Genomic DNA, 12,442 nt, shown 5'->3' with positions numbered 1-12,442 from the left:
TTGCTTCTAGAGTATTCCCTGCTCTTTCCCGTACTAACTTCAGAGTTTCGGATCTGATATTAAGGTCTTTGATCCATTTTGAGTTCATACTAATAAAGGGTGATAAATATGGATCTAGTTTCAGTTTTTTGCAGGCAGATAACCACTTTTCCCAGCAACATTTGATGAAGAAGCTGTCTTTTCTCCATCATATGTCTTTGGTGCCTTTGTCAAAAATAAGGTGGGCATAGCTGTGTGTGTTCATCTCCGGGTCTTCTATTCTGTTCCACTTGTCTTCATGTCTGTTTTTGTGGCAGTACCATGCTGTTTTTATTGCTAATGCTTTGTAATATAGTTTGAAGTCAGGATGGTGATACCTCCAGCATTGCTCTTTTTGCTGAGTATTGCCTTGGCTATTCGCTGTCTCTTGTGTTTCCAAATAAATTTTAAGGTAGATTTTTCAGTCTCTGGGATGAATGTCATTGGGATTTTGATGGGAATTGTGTTGAACATGTAGATTGCTTTTGGTAGTATAGCAATTTTTACTAAGTTGATTTCACCAATCCATGAGCACAGGCGATCTTTCCACCTTCTGTAGTCTTCCTTGATCTCTTTCTTCAGGGGTTTGTAGTTCTACAAGGAGAACTACAAACTAAGTTTACTCCTAGGTATTTAATTTTTTTTTTTTGAGACTATTATAAATGGAATTGTTTCCATGTGTTCTTTCTCAGTTTGTGCATTGTTGGTGTATAGAAAAGCTAATGATTTTTGTAAGTTGATTTTCTATCCTGACATCTTGCTGTAGCTGTTTATGGTGTCTAGGAGTTATAGGGTAGAGTTTTTTGGGTCTTTAAGATGTAGGATCATGTCATCTGCAAATAGGGATATTTTGACAGTTTTTTTTACCTATTTGTATTCCTTTTAATTCTTCTTCTTGCCTAATTGCTCTGGCTGGGAATTCTAGGACTATGTTGAATAGGAGTGGGGATAGTGGGCACCCTTGTCTCATTCCTGATTTTAGGGGAAATGGTTTCAGTTTTTCAATGTTAAATATGATGTTGGCTGTAGGTTTGTCATATATACTCTTTACAATGTTGAGGTACATTCGTTCTATTCCTAGTTTTCTTAGAGCTTTTATCATGAAGTGGTGTTGGATCTTATTGAAGGCTTTTTCTGCATCTATTGAGATGATCAAGTGGTTTTTGTCTTTGCTTCTACTAATGTGCTGTATTACATTTATACATTTGCATATGTTGAATCACCCCTGCATCCCTGGGATGAAGCCAACTTGGTTGTGATGAATGATTTTTCACATTTTTTTTGGATTCAGTTTGTCCTTATTTTGTTGACAATTTTTGCTCACAGATCATTGAGCAATGTGTTGTTCAGCTTCTAATTGTTTGCATGATTTCTACTGGTTTTTTTTGTTGTTGAATTCTAGTTTTAATGCATTATGATCAGATAGAGTTCATGGGATTATTTATATTTTCTTATATTTTCTGAGGCCTCCCTTGTGCCCTAAGATATGATCAATTTGGGGGAAAGTTCCATGGGCTGCTGAGAAGAATGTACATTGTGTGGAAGTTGGATGAAATTTTCTGTATACATCAACTAGGTCCATTTGATCTATGGTGTGATTTAGTTCTAGAATTTCTTTGTTGAAATTTTTGTTTGGATGACCTATCTATTGGTGATGGGGGGAGTATTATCATTTCCCACTACTCTACTGTGTTGGAATCTGTATATGCTTTTAGATCCTTCAGAGTGTGTTTCTTGAAATTGTGTGCACTGAGGTTGGGTGCATATAGGTTGATAATTGTTATTTCCTTTTGGTGTATTTCCCCTTTTATTAATATAGAGTGGGCTTCTTTATCTTGTTTGATCAATGTAAGTTTGAAGTCTACATTGTCCCTGTCTGTTTTCAGGGACCATTGGCTTGGTAAATCTTCTTCCAGCCTTTCACCCTAAATCAGTGCTTCTTTCTGTCAATAAGATGGGTCTCCTGTAAACAACAGATTGTTGGATCTTTCTTTTAAATATTTCAGACAGTATCTTTTGATGGGGAAGTTAAATCTGTTAACATTCAGTGTTAATACTGATAAGTCTATGGTGATTCCTGTCATTTAGTTGTTTTTGTTGTTTGAGGGTTTGATTGTGTGCAGCTGAATTAATGTTACTCTCTGATTCCTTGTCTTTTCTTGTGTGGTTTGGTGTTGCCTGTCTTCTCATGGTTTTGTTTGGCTTCATTTTCTGTGTGCAGAATTCCTTGAAGAAGCTTTCATAGAGGTGGCTTGGTGGTCATATATTGTTTTAGTTTCTGCTTATTGTAGAAGACTTTTATTGCTCCATCTAGTTTGAATGAAGTTTTGCTGTGTAGAGTATCCTAGGGTTGAAGTTGCTTTCATTTAGTGCCTGGAATACCTCACTCTGTGCTCTTCTTGCTTTTAAGTTTTCCGTTGAGAAATCTGCTGTGATTTTGATTGGTTTACCTTTGTATGTTACTGTTTTTTCTCTCTTACAGCCTTAAATATTCTTTCTATATTCTCTGTGCTTGTTGTTTTAATGATAATATGTCATGGGGTAGTTCTATTTTGATCAAGTCTGTTTTGTGTCCAGGAGGCTTCCTGTACCTGAATGGGCATAACTTTCTCTAGATTTGGGACATTTTCTGTTATTATTATTTTATTGAATATATTACAAATCCCTTTTGCTTGCACCTCTTCTTCTTATTCAAAGCCCATGATTCTCAAGTTTGGTCTTTTGATGGAGTCTGTGAGTTCTTGCATATTCCTTTTAAAGGTCTTAAGGTGTTTGACTAATAGCTCTTCAGTTTTTCCTTTAAATTCCATTTTATATTCAAGTTCTGAGATGCTGTCTTCTGCTTGTTCTAATCTGCTGGGGTGGCCTTCCATTGTGTTTTCTATTTCTGTTTCACTCTTTTTTCTGAGATTTTCTGTATCATGGGTCACTTCCTCTTTAATATTATCAATTTTCATCTTTAATTCATTTATCTCTCTATTTATAGTGTTCTCTGTTTCACTTTTTTATTTATTTAGAGCTCCAATGAGTTCATTTATTTGTTTCTGTGTCTTCTCATATTCTTTATTTTACGTGTCTTGAAATTTCTTGAGTGCTTCTTGCATGTTTTGGTTAACCATGTCTACTATCATCTCCATGAAATTCTCAGTGATTACTTGCAAGATTTCTTCTTTGAGTATGTCTTTGTGGTCATCATTGAGTTCCTTGGTGTCATTTATCTTTGTTTTGTTGGAGTCCAGAACTGGGAATTCATTTTCTTCATTTCCCTTTGAAGCCTGTATTAAATTATTTTTGGGAGGAGAATGGTTTCTATCCCTTTTTCATCTTCCCATTGATCCTCTTGTTACTGTGCATCTATGTTCTTGATAGGCTAATTGGTGGTTTCAGTCACCTGTTTTCTTTCCCTTGATTTAATTTTGTTTTGTGGCTGTATTGGGTTTGTAGCTAAGTGTGTGTGTGTGTGTGTGTGTGTGTGTGTGTGTTATTTCTGTCCCTGGTCTGGGTGTAATTTAACATTTGCTAATTAACAATAGTAAAACTAACAACAAAAAACCCCAAAGAAATCAATGTGGAGAGATGAACAAACAAACACAAATAAACAAGACACAGAACAAACAGACATACAAACAATAAATTCCAGGTTCAGGAACAATAGAATTTCAGACCTAGTTTGAGTTCTGGTGTTACTCCTCCAGCAACAAATCCCAGTGTTTGTATTTAAGCAGAAACTCTGAGTAGTCTTGCCAGATGGTTGGGTAGTGTTGATTTTTTTTCTTCTGTCTTTCAGAGGCAGCTGCTTGGTCAGCTTCTCCCTCAGCGGTGTGTGGCAGTTTCAGTTTTATGTTGTCCTCAGGTTCCAGAATCAGCTTTGTAGCCCACCAGCTGTCCTGCTTTGGAGTTGGGTTTTCACTGTGCTTGATTACTGGGGACTTGTTTCTTTGCTTCACCCCTTTTCTTTGGGGGCAAGGTAAGTGAACCATGAGTCAGCCCCCTGTTATCAACGTGTTGTGCTGACTTGTTGATTATTTTTCAATTTTGCAGTGTCATTTGATTTTGGATGTTTCTTATTGGCTCAGGAGATGAGCTTTGTGGACCACTACCTGTCCTATCTCAGGCAGCAGCCTATCACCCACCTGCTGTCAGCCTTTCTGCCTTTCCAGCCTTTGTTTACTGAAAGTTCTCACAGATTTCAGCTCCTTGCTCCTCCCCCCTTCTCTGGTGTGCTTTCAGCAAATCCGTCCCTCTGTTGTGTGTTAGTTTTCACTTCCTTGTTTATTGTTCAGGTTTTTTTTTGGGGGGGGGTCAGTGTGCCCAGGGGGTTATGTTGGTTTATCCTAGGGGTGGCTGTGGGAAAATCTTGTGACACTTGGTGCTCACTTGTTGGATTGCCAAATGTCTCCCCTGCAGGTTTGGAGCTAGCCTGCCCTTCTGTTTTCTCATTGTAATGTGGGATGGAGAAACTTTCCACAGGCTAGGCGGTTTAGGATGTTGAAGTTTTGGTTCTCCTTGCTGCTTTATTTCTGCCAAGTGGGGCTCCAGTGTCTCAGCAAGGTTTTGGAATCACAAACCTCATGCTGTCAGTTTCTGTGCCCTAGTCACCATCTTAAAGATCACAATTTCTTATGATTTCCTCATCATGAAGTTAAAAGTGAATTTTTATTTTGTATTCTCAAATTGTTTCTCTTCACTTCTTATTTTACTTTATGATTTTCTCCTTTTGTCATCTACCATTGAAGAGAAGGAAGGCACTCATATAATATGGAGTTAATTCATTCATCCACTTCTCTGTGTCACTAACATTTGATGAGCTCTATGTAGTCATGATCTGATAAATATATGGACTTGTAAGTTGAACTCACTGAGTAAGGTCCTTGTCTTGAATGATCCCTTATGATAAACACAAGCAACTATTTCATGTGTGGTAGGGTTGATTAAGAAATAAGCAGAATGATATGACAGGCAATAACGTATATATTTTTTTCTTTTATTATTGTATTGGGGGTACATTATGATATTTACAAAAGCTCTTACAATACATCAAATACATATGTACATGTTTTTAAGAGGTTTGTACTTTTTATAAGATAGTTAGAGTCTAAATGGATTACCTTCTTTCATCTCATTTTATAGTATGAACTCTGTTACTAAATGGGTATACTAATGCAACTCTGTTTATTTTACTTCCTCAGCAGCATTCAAAAATATTCATTAAGTATCTACTTTGCACTAAACATTGTTCCAAATCCTGGGGATGTAGCTACAGATGAGAAAGATATAGATCTTTTTCTCACATAGTTAACACTTAAGTGGAAGAATAATATTAATTTCAAAAAGACAAATAAGAGAAATACATTATTTTAAATTTAATAGATGCTAAGGTTAAAATCTAGCAGAAAAACAGGAATGCCAGGTAGAAAGGGGAGTTGCTGGAATTTAGCTTATAGAAATATTACTAAGGAAGTGAGATTGACTAAATATTCAGCACAATTCCCATCAAAATCCCAATGACATTCATCCCAGAGATTGAAAAATCTACCCTAAAGTTCATTTGGAAACACAAGAGACCACAAATAGCCAAGGCAATACTCAGTGAAAAGAGCAATGCTGGAGGTATCACAATACCCAACTTCAAACTATGTTACAGACCTATAGCAATAAAAACAGCATGGTACTGGCACAAAGACAGACATGAAGACCAGTGGAACAGAACAGAGGACCCGGATATGAATCCATACAGTTATGCCCACCTTATTTTTGATAAGTGTACCAAATACATATGATGTAGTATAGACAGTCTTTTCAACAAGTGTTGCTAGGAAAAGTGGTTATCTTTCTGCAGAAAACTGAAACTAGATCCATGTCTATCACCCTGTACTAATATCAACTCAAAGTGGATTAAAGACCTTAATATCAAACCCAGAAATCTGAAGTTAGTACAGAAAAGAGCAGGGAATACTTTGGAACAAATAGGTATAGGCAAGGACTTCCTCGATAGAACTCCAGCAGCCCAACAACTAAGAGAAATGTGGACAAATGGGACTGCATGAAATTAAAAAGCTTCTGCACGACTAAAGAAATGGTCTCTAAACTGAAGATACCACGCACAGAGTGATAGAAAATATTTCCTGGTTATACATCAGACAAAGTACTGATAACCAGAATATACAGGGAGCTCAAAAACTAAAGTGCCCCCAAATTAATGAACCAATAAAGAAGTGGGCATCTGATCTAAACAGAACTTTTTCAAAGGAAGAACTCCAAATGGCCAAAAAACACATGAAAAAATGCTCACCATCTCTAGCCATAATGGAAATGCAAATTAAAACCACACTAAGATTCTACCTCACTCTTATTAGAATATCTATCATCAAAAACACCATGAACAACAAATGTTGGAGAGGATGTGGGGGAAAATGAACCCTCATACACTGCTGGTGGGAATGTAAGTTAGTACATGTACTTTGGAAAACAATATGGAAGCTTCTTAAAAAACTAAACATAGATCTGCCATATGATCCAGCACTCCTACTATAAGGGATATACTCAGGTTACTCCAAAGGTACCTGTACACCCATGTTTATTGCAGCACTATTCACAATAGCCAAGTTATGGAAGTAGCCAAGATGCTCCACTACCAATGAATGGATTAAGACAACGTGGTATTTGTACACTATGGAATTTGACTCAGCCACAAAGAAGAATGAAATTTTGTCACTCACAAGTAAGTGAGTGGAATTGGAGAACATCATCTTAAGCTCAGTTAGCCAGACTCAGAAGGCCAACAATTGTATATTCTTCCTCGTATGTGGCCTTTAGATCTAAAAAAATTGCAGTAATATTATTGGACATAGGTTACATGCTAAGGCAAGAATGCATACATAAGGAATAGGGAAAGGGAAGGAAACCTAAAACTTGAAAGTGTTTGATGTGCCCACTGCAGAGGAGCTAATAAAGTAAACTTACACTGACAGAGGCCACTATGGGAAGGTGATCATGAAGTAGTGAAGAGGTCTGGTAGAGATGAACCAACTAAGTTGGGTTGTAATACACATGTGCATGGAAATGATGCTAGGAATCTCTCTGTATAGCTATCTTTATCTCAAGCTAGCAAAAATGCTATGTCTTTCTTATTATCACTTATGTCTTCTCTTTGGAGAAAAGAGCAGAACAGATTCTGCCTGGAAGAGATGGGAGTAGGGGGGAAGAAGGAGGGGGTGGGAGGCAGGGGGAAGAGATGGCCCAAACAATGTATACACATCTGAATAAATGAATAAACAATAAAAAAGAAAGTGAGATAAGTAATGCTCTGAAGGAAGTAAAATCATCAGCCTGGAAGATGTTTTCTGAAACTAAGTACAGGCTTAGAGAACAGCAAGCTCAAAGGCTGGGTTTAAGGATCAGCAAGGAAGAATATGTTGTAGTGAGTGGTAAGGGGGCTCACAAAGAGGCAGTCAGAGAGGTGATGGTGTCTTAGTCACATTGTAGCCAGTAGTAAGAAGTATGGTTTTAACCTTTGAATATAATGAGAAGCTATTGGAATGAATGGATGTATTTGGTTTATGTGTTATCATTACATTTTGATTTCTGTGTGGAAATTAAAGTGAAGTGAATAATCAGGAGGATTTTGCCAATTATCTAGGAAAGAGATGGCAGTGGATCAGTGAATGATAGTGATGCTGTAGGTGGTAAGATGGACTTCAAACTTGGACACATTTTTAAAGGGAAAGAGAATGGAATTTTATAGTAGTATTAGTTGACGAGTTTTCTCATTGTAAAATTTTTCAATTATGGAAAGGTCATGTTATTGTTGCTTAATATAAATATTACTATTTATGTTGCATTTATTTGAACAGTATTGAACCTTCGCATTTCATTTTGTTATTGATTTATGAGGTGGGTAGCATAGCCACTATGGTCTATCATTTTATTTGTAAGAGAACTAGAAAACAGACTAGCTTACAAAATTAGATATAATAAGAATTAACCATAAATAAAATAACATTTTCCTTTTCCAAGTATTGTCATTTGTAGGCAAGTGAAATGATCTATATGTAGAAAGTGCAAAAGAATGAAACTGAAGTGGTTTTAGATGTAGGATACAAATAGGGTCTTATTAGTATAATTTAAACCCTTTTTTGCACTTTTAAAACTTATTCTTTTGAATTAGGAATTTATAAATTTATGTGTACTTGGTTTATCTCAACTCTTTATTAAATTTAAAATTCTGAAAAGCACCAGCACCTAAACCAATAAAAACTTCAGCACTAGATAATTATAACAAATGCAAAATAATCTGGCCAAATCTACCTGGCCCTTGAAATAAGGGTAGCTTTTGTACATTCCTATTTTTCCTTTGGTTCTCTTCCCAACTTTGCTCCACACCCTGCTTTTCAGTTCCATCATCCTAAGTACTAGTGGATTAATGGCTTATTATTTTACACATACTGATCCTATTCTATTAATCATATTTTAGAGACTTCTAGATATATACCATCATTTCTCACCTGGGGAATATCTTGTGATGTTGCAATGTCTGGATGTTCTCACATCTCAAAGCACAGGTGGAACCTACAGTGTGCATTCTTCTGTGAACATGCTAGCCATAAAAATTAACTTCAGTGAATTCTTATAGAAGATGGTCTTCTCACAGAGGTTATTTGCCTAGGATCTCAGGCAACTTCTGATTGTATTAAAATTCTCAAAAATTTTCTCTTGCCTCTGGTTGCCACAGAATACTTGAAATGGAAAAATATTTAGGACATAAAAAGATAAAATTGGCACAAGAAATAAAGAAGGAAAACAAGGAAGAAAGAAAGGAAGGAAGGACCAAAGGAAGGAACAAAGGAAGGAATGAAGGAAGGAGAGAAGAAAGAAATATATCATAAAGAATGTTGAAGGAAAGAGTCCTATTCAGTTCTGTGTGTCTCCTGGTCTGACTTCTGGTTAGCATATTCCTTGATTGTTTTTTTCTTCCCTTTTTAAAATTTTTATTTGTTTATTTATTAGGTGATACTGGGGTTTGAACTCAGGAACCTGCACTAGATAATGTGACTTGCTTTAATGGTTGTCCCCAAATGCATTTTCATTGCAGTGTTAAGAGTTACATGTTATTATAAATTATCTTCTTCTAGAGTAAACATTTAAGAGAAGTTTGGTAGGTGGCTTAATGGCATCCCAAAGATGTCTGGGCTTTAATCCTCAGAACCTGTGAATATGTTGTTACATAGCAAAAGGAACATTGCAGAGGAGAAGTTTATCCTGGATTATCTGGTTCTGCCAAATTTAATCACAGGAGCCCTTAAAAGGATAAAGCCTTGCTCAGCTACAGTAAGAAGGATGAAACTAAAGAAGAGGGAGGAAGCATTCAAAGCCTGGAAGGAACAGCAGCCTCCTGGCTCAGAAGATGGTGAAACACAGCTGCAAAGAATGTGGCTGCCTCCAGAATCTGGGAGGGCTCCTAGCTGATGGTCAACAAAACATAATTTATCAGTCCTAGGAGGAATTGAATTCTGCCAACATCCCGAGTGAAAAAGAAACAGATCCTCCCCTAGAGCACTCAGAAAGAAGCAGCCATGCCCTGAACAGACCCTTCAGTTCTCCAGCACTGCAAGACAGTAAATTTCAGTTGTTTTAAGCTGCTAAGTCTATGGTAATATGTCGTAGCAGCAGCGGAAAACTAACCCAGAGAGCAACCTTTCTTTACTGTCCACTCTATGCATGCCACTAGTGAAAGAATACTGAGAAAAAAGTCTTTGGAAATGAAAACCAACTTGCTATAAATTTAGAAAGAGTGACAAGATTGCCAGTATTGGGGACAGTATGTTCAGTGGTAAATGACTGGAGCTATTAGATAACATATAGTCATCTACATGTGTAAAAATCACCCAAGATCAGAGGACAATATGTGTTGTTTCTAATTTTAAGAAATTTTCTGTTTTACTTGGTCAGTTGAAAATTAAGAAATATCATGTTGGGCAGATGCACAGATGAAAGCACAGAGGTGGCAGGGAAAGGAGTAGGAGAGTGAATCTGGTGCAAACAATGTGTACACATGTATGTAAATGAAAAAATGGTACCTGTTGAAACTGTTCAGGAATCAGGGGAGACGAGATGGGGGAGAGCAGTGGAGGGGAAGAATTCAAGTATGATATATTTGATACATTGTAAGAACTTTGTAATTGCTGCAATGTACTGATACCAAGCACAACAATAAAAAAAGGAAATATTTATTCAGAGTATCTGCAACTTGATATGAATTCAATGAAAGTTCCTTCAGTTCCTCCTATACAGATCATAAATTATAAAAGATGTCTCAAATTAAAAATTTTAAAGTACACTATATTTTTCTAGGAATACAGTTTAACTTGTTTATAAATAAACAATTGAATATTAAAAATGTTGATGAGGGTTCATTTCCAGCAGCCTCCCTAGGTATTGTCAAGTTCTTGTGAACTTTGGCTGTTTTTTTCCTAATCCCTATTAGATCAATTTACCTCATTTCTTTGATACACATTATTTTTTACCCCTCAGGCTCCAACAGGGCTGAACAATATTTTAATTCTTAATTCTTGGACATGCAACTAAGTTTTTCTTCCAGTCCTCCCAGAAAACGCTAACTCAAGGGAAAAAAAGTCCTGCTATTACCTGAAAGGCTATCCTTCACAGTCCTTTTGATCTAGCATCTATTACTTAGAAGCCATTAATAATAAGCCTCTGTTTAAGCAAATGCCCATATGGAAATCAAAATATCAGCCATCCCTTTCACTAGATGTTTGTACTTTATTTTCTTGGAAATCTAAAGATTTCCTGTTCGTTACCACAAAAAAGTATGAGGGAAGAAAATGCATTCTATTCACACACTCTGAAATCCTTCAGATGGTCAACCTTTTCACTTATCAGAGTTTATACTTACCATTGTTAAACTTAACCAAGGAGGTCAAGACAACACTTGCCTCTAATTACTGTACCCGTTTATAACTCTAAAATAGGCATGCTATCAGTTTGTAAATCTAACAATGATCTCTAGAAGCTTCCTTTCCAATATCAAAAGGTTCAAAGATAGTCCAGAAGGTAGTCAATTCAAAGAGAGAAGAGCTTAAATAAAGCACTGGGTTAGGAAGACAAGGGTGTTTTGTAGAGACAATGAGAAAAAAGGGTGTGTTTTTTTATTGCACTAGGGAATGCAGCAGGGTAAAGGAGGTGTAGATTGAAAAAAAGGGTGGCTTACAAAGCACTTTGCTCACTGTTTTGAATAAAGACACATTCGATAATCATAACTGAGTGAAATTTTAAATAAATGTTTCTGTATAAATTATTATTAACATCAAAGTTATTATAGGTAAGAACATTTAAAATATAAAATCATGGAAAATTATTAGCTACTATGACCAACTCCTTTTTAATTCTCAAAATCCATTGATTATACTCCTTTGCTCAATTGATTGCTCTTGGTTAGAAAGTTCATGAGGCATGGAGACCAATTCACTTAAACGAATGTGCTGGGTCTTGTCACTGGGGATTTTAATTCTTAAGATTGATGCTATGAACGTTGCAAAAACTTATTACTGGCTTGTATAATGCAGCTTTGTTTTTCACGAGAATAAATTACCCTTAATTTAGAGTTGTGACAAACTTAATCTTGCTGCAAAAGCCAGGTCATAGATTATTTACCTCATTCCTTTGTTGCTGTGGTTGACATTTGTTTTCTTTCAGAATATTTGAGTCAATTTCTCAGTCTTTGATTATTGTAAGTGATATTAAATCTACATTATCTTATGACTTTAATAACATCATGTAATTTATTCTTTCATGAATTTTCAATGTCATCATAAATAGAATGAATCACCCTCATATAAGTCTGATAAGTTTAAATAATTATATTTATTTAAGGAGGTAAACAAATTCTAAAACTTGTCTGCAGAAGAATCATTACATAGCCCTTTTTACACATTTTATTTTAATATTAATGAAAATACAGGACAATTTTTATTATGTGCAGGAAATCACAAATGCTATTTATTATGAGTTTTATGCCCTGTATAAATCACCTATGTTTAAAAGTTGACAGTAAAATTATTGTATTGTGGGGATTTACACCAAGTGGAAATGTTATTTTTTACCTTCTTTGGACTTCCCAGACTGATGTTCTTGAGCAGAAATATGTAAAGGCCCTGTACTCCTGCAGAGTGACTTCCATGGGTAAACTCCAAGAATTCATAACCTTTTCTTTAATACCAGGAACTTAAAGAGAGAAGAAAACTCCTAGTGTTGGGTGCATGGATTAAAAGTAGTCAACTGAAATGAAAACAAGTCTCCAGGTCTCTTCTTTACTACTTGTCCCAGGCAAGAGCAGCTTTTTCTAGAAGGAAGCATCCTTATGGTGCCATGGTGGTAATAGCTTCTCCTCTGAAATATTTTTCAGTTC

General features: G+C 36.0%; 1 long non-coding RNA gene across 1 annotated transcript in view; it reads left to right on the top strand.

Annotated features, from left to right (window-relative positions):
• Positions 1–3,815: 3,815 nt before the first annotated feature.
• The window catches only part of LOC141416458 (uncharacterized), a 107,774-nt gene continuing 99,147 nt past the window's right edge, over positions 3,816–12,442 (top strand). Inside the window, exon 1 of the long non-coding RNA XR_012441181.1 lies at positions 3,816–3,985. This is a non-coding gene — a long non-coding RNA (uncharacterized lncRNA). The remainder of the gene's footprint in view (positions 3,986–12,442) is intronic.

This window comes from Castor canadensis, chromosome 14, assembly GCF_047511655.1.
Source record: "Castor canadensis chromosome 14, mCasCan1.hap1v2, whole genome shotgun sequence".
NCBI lineage: Eukaryota > Metazoa > Chordata > Mammalia > Rodentia > Castoridae > Castor > Castor canadensis.
This window is presented reverse-complemented; position numbering and strand designations above follow the sequence as displayed.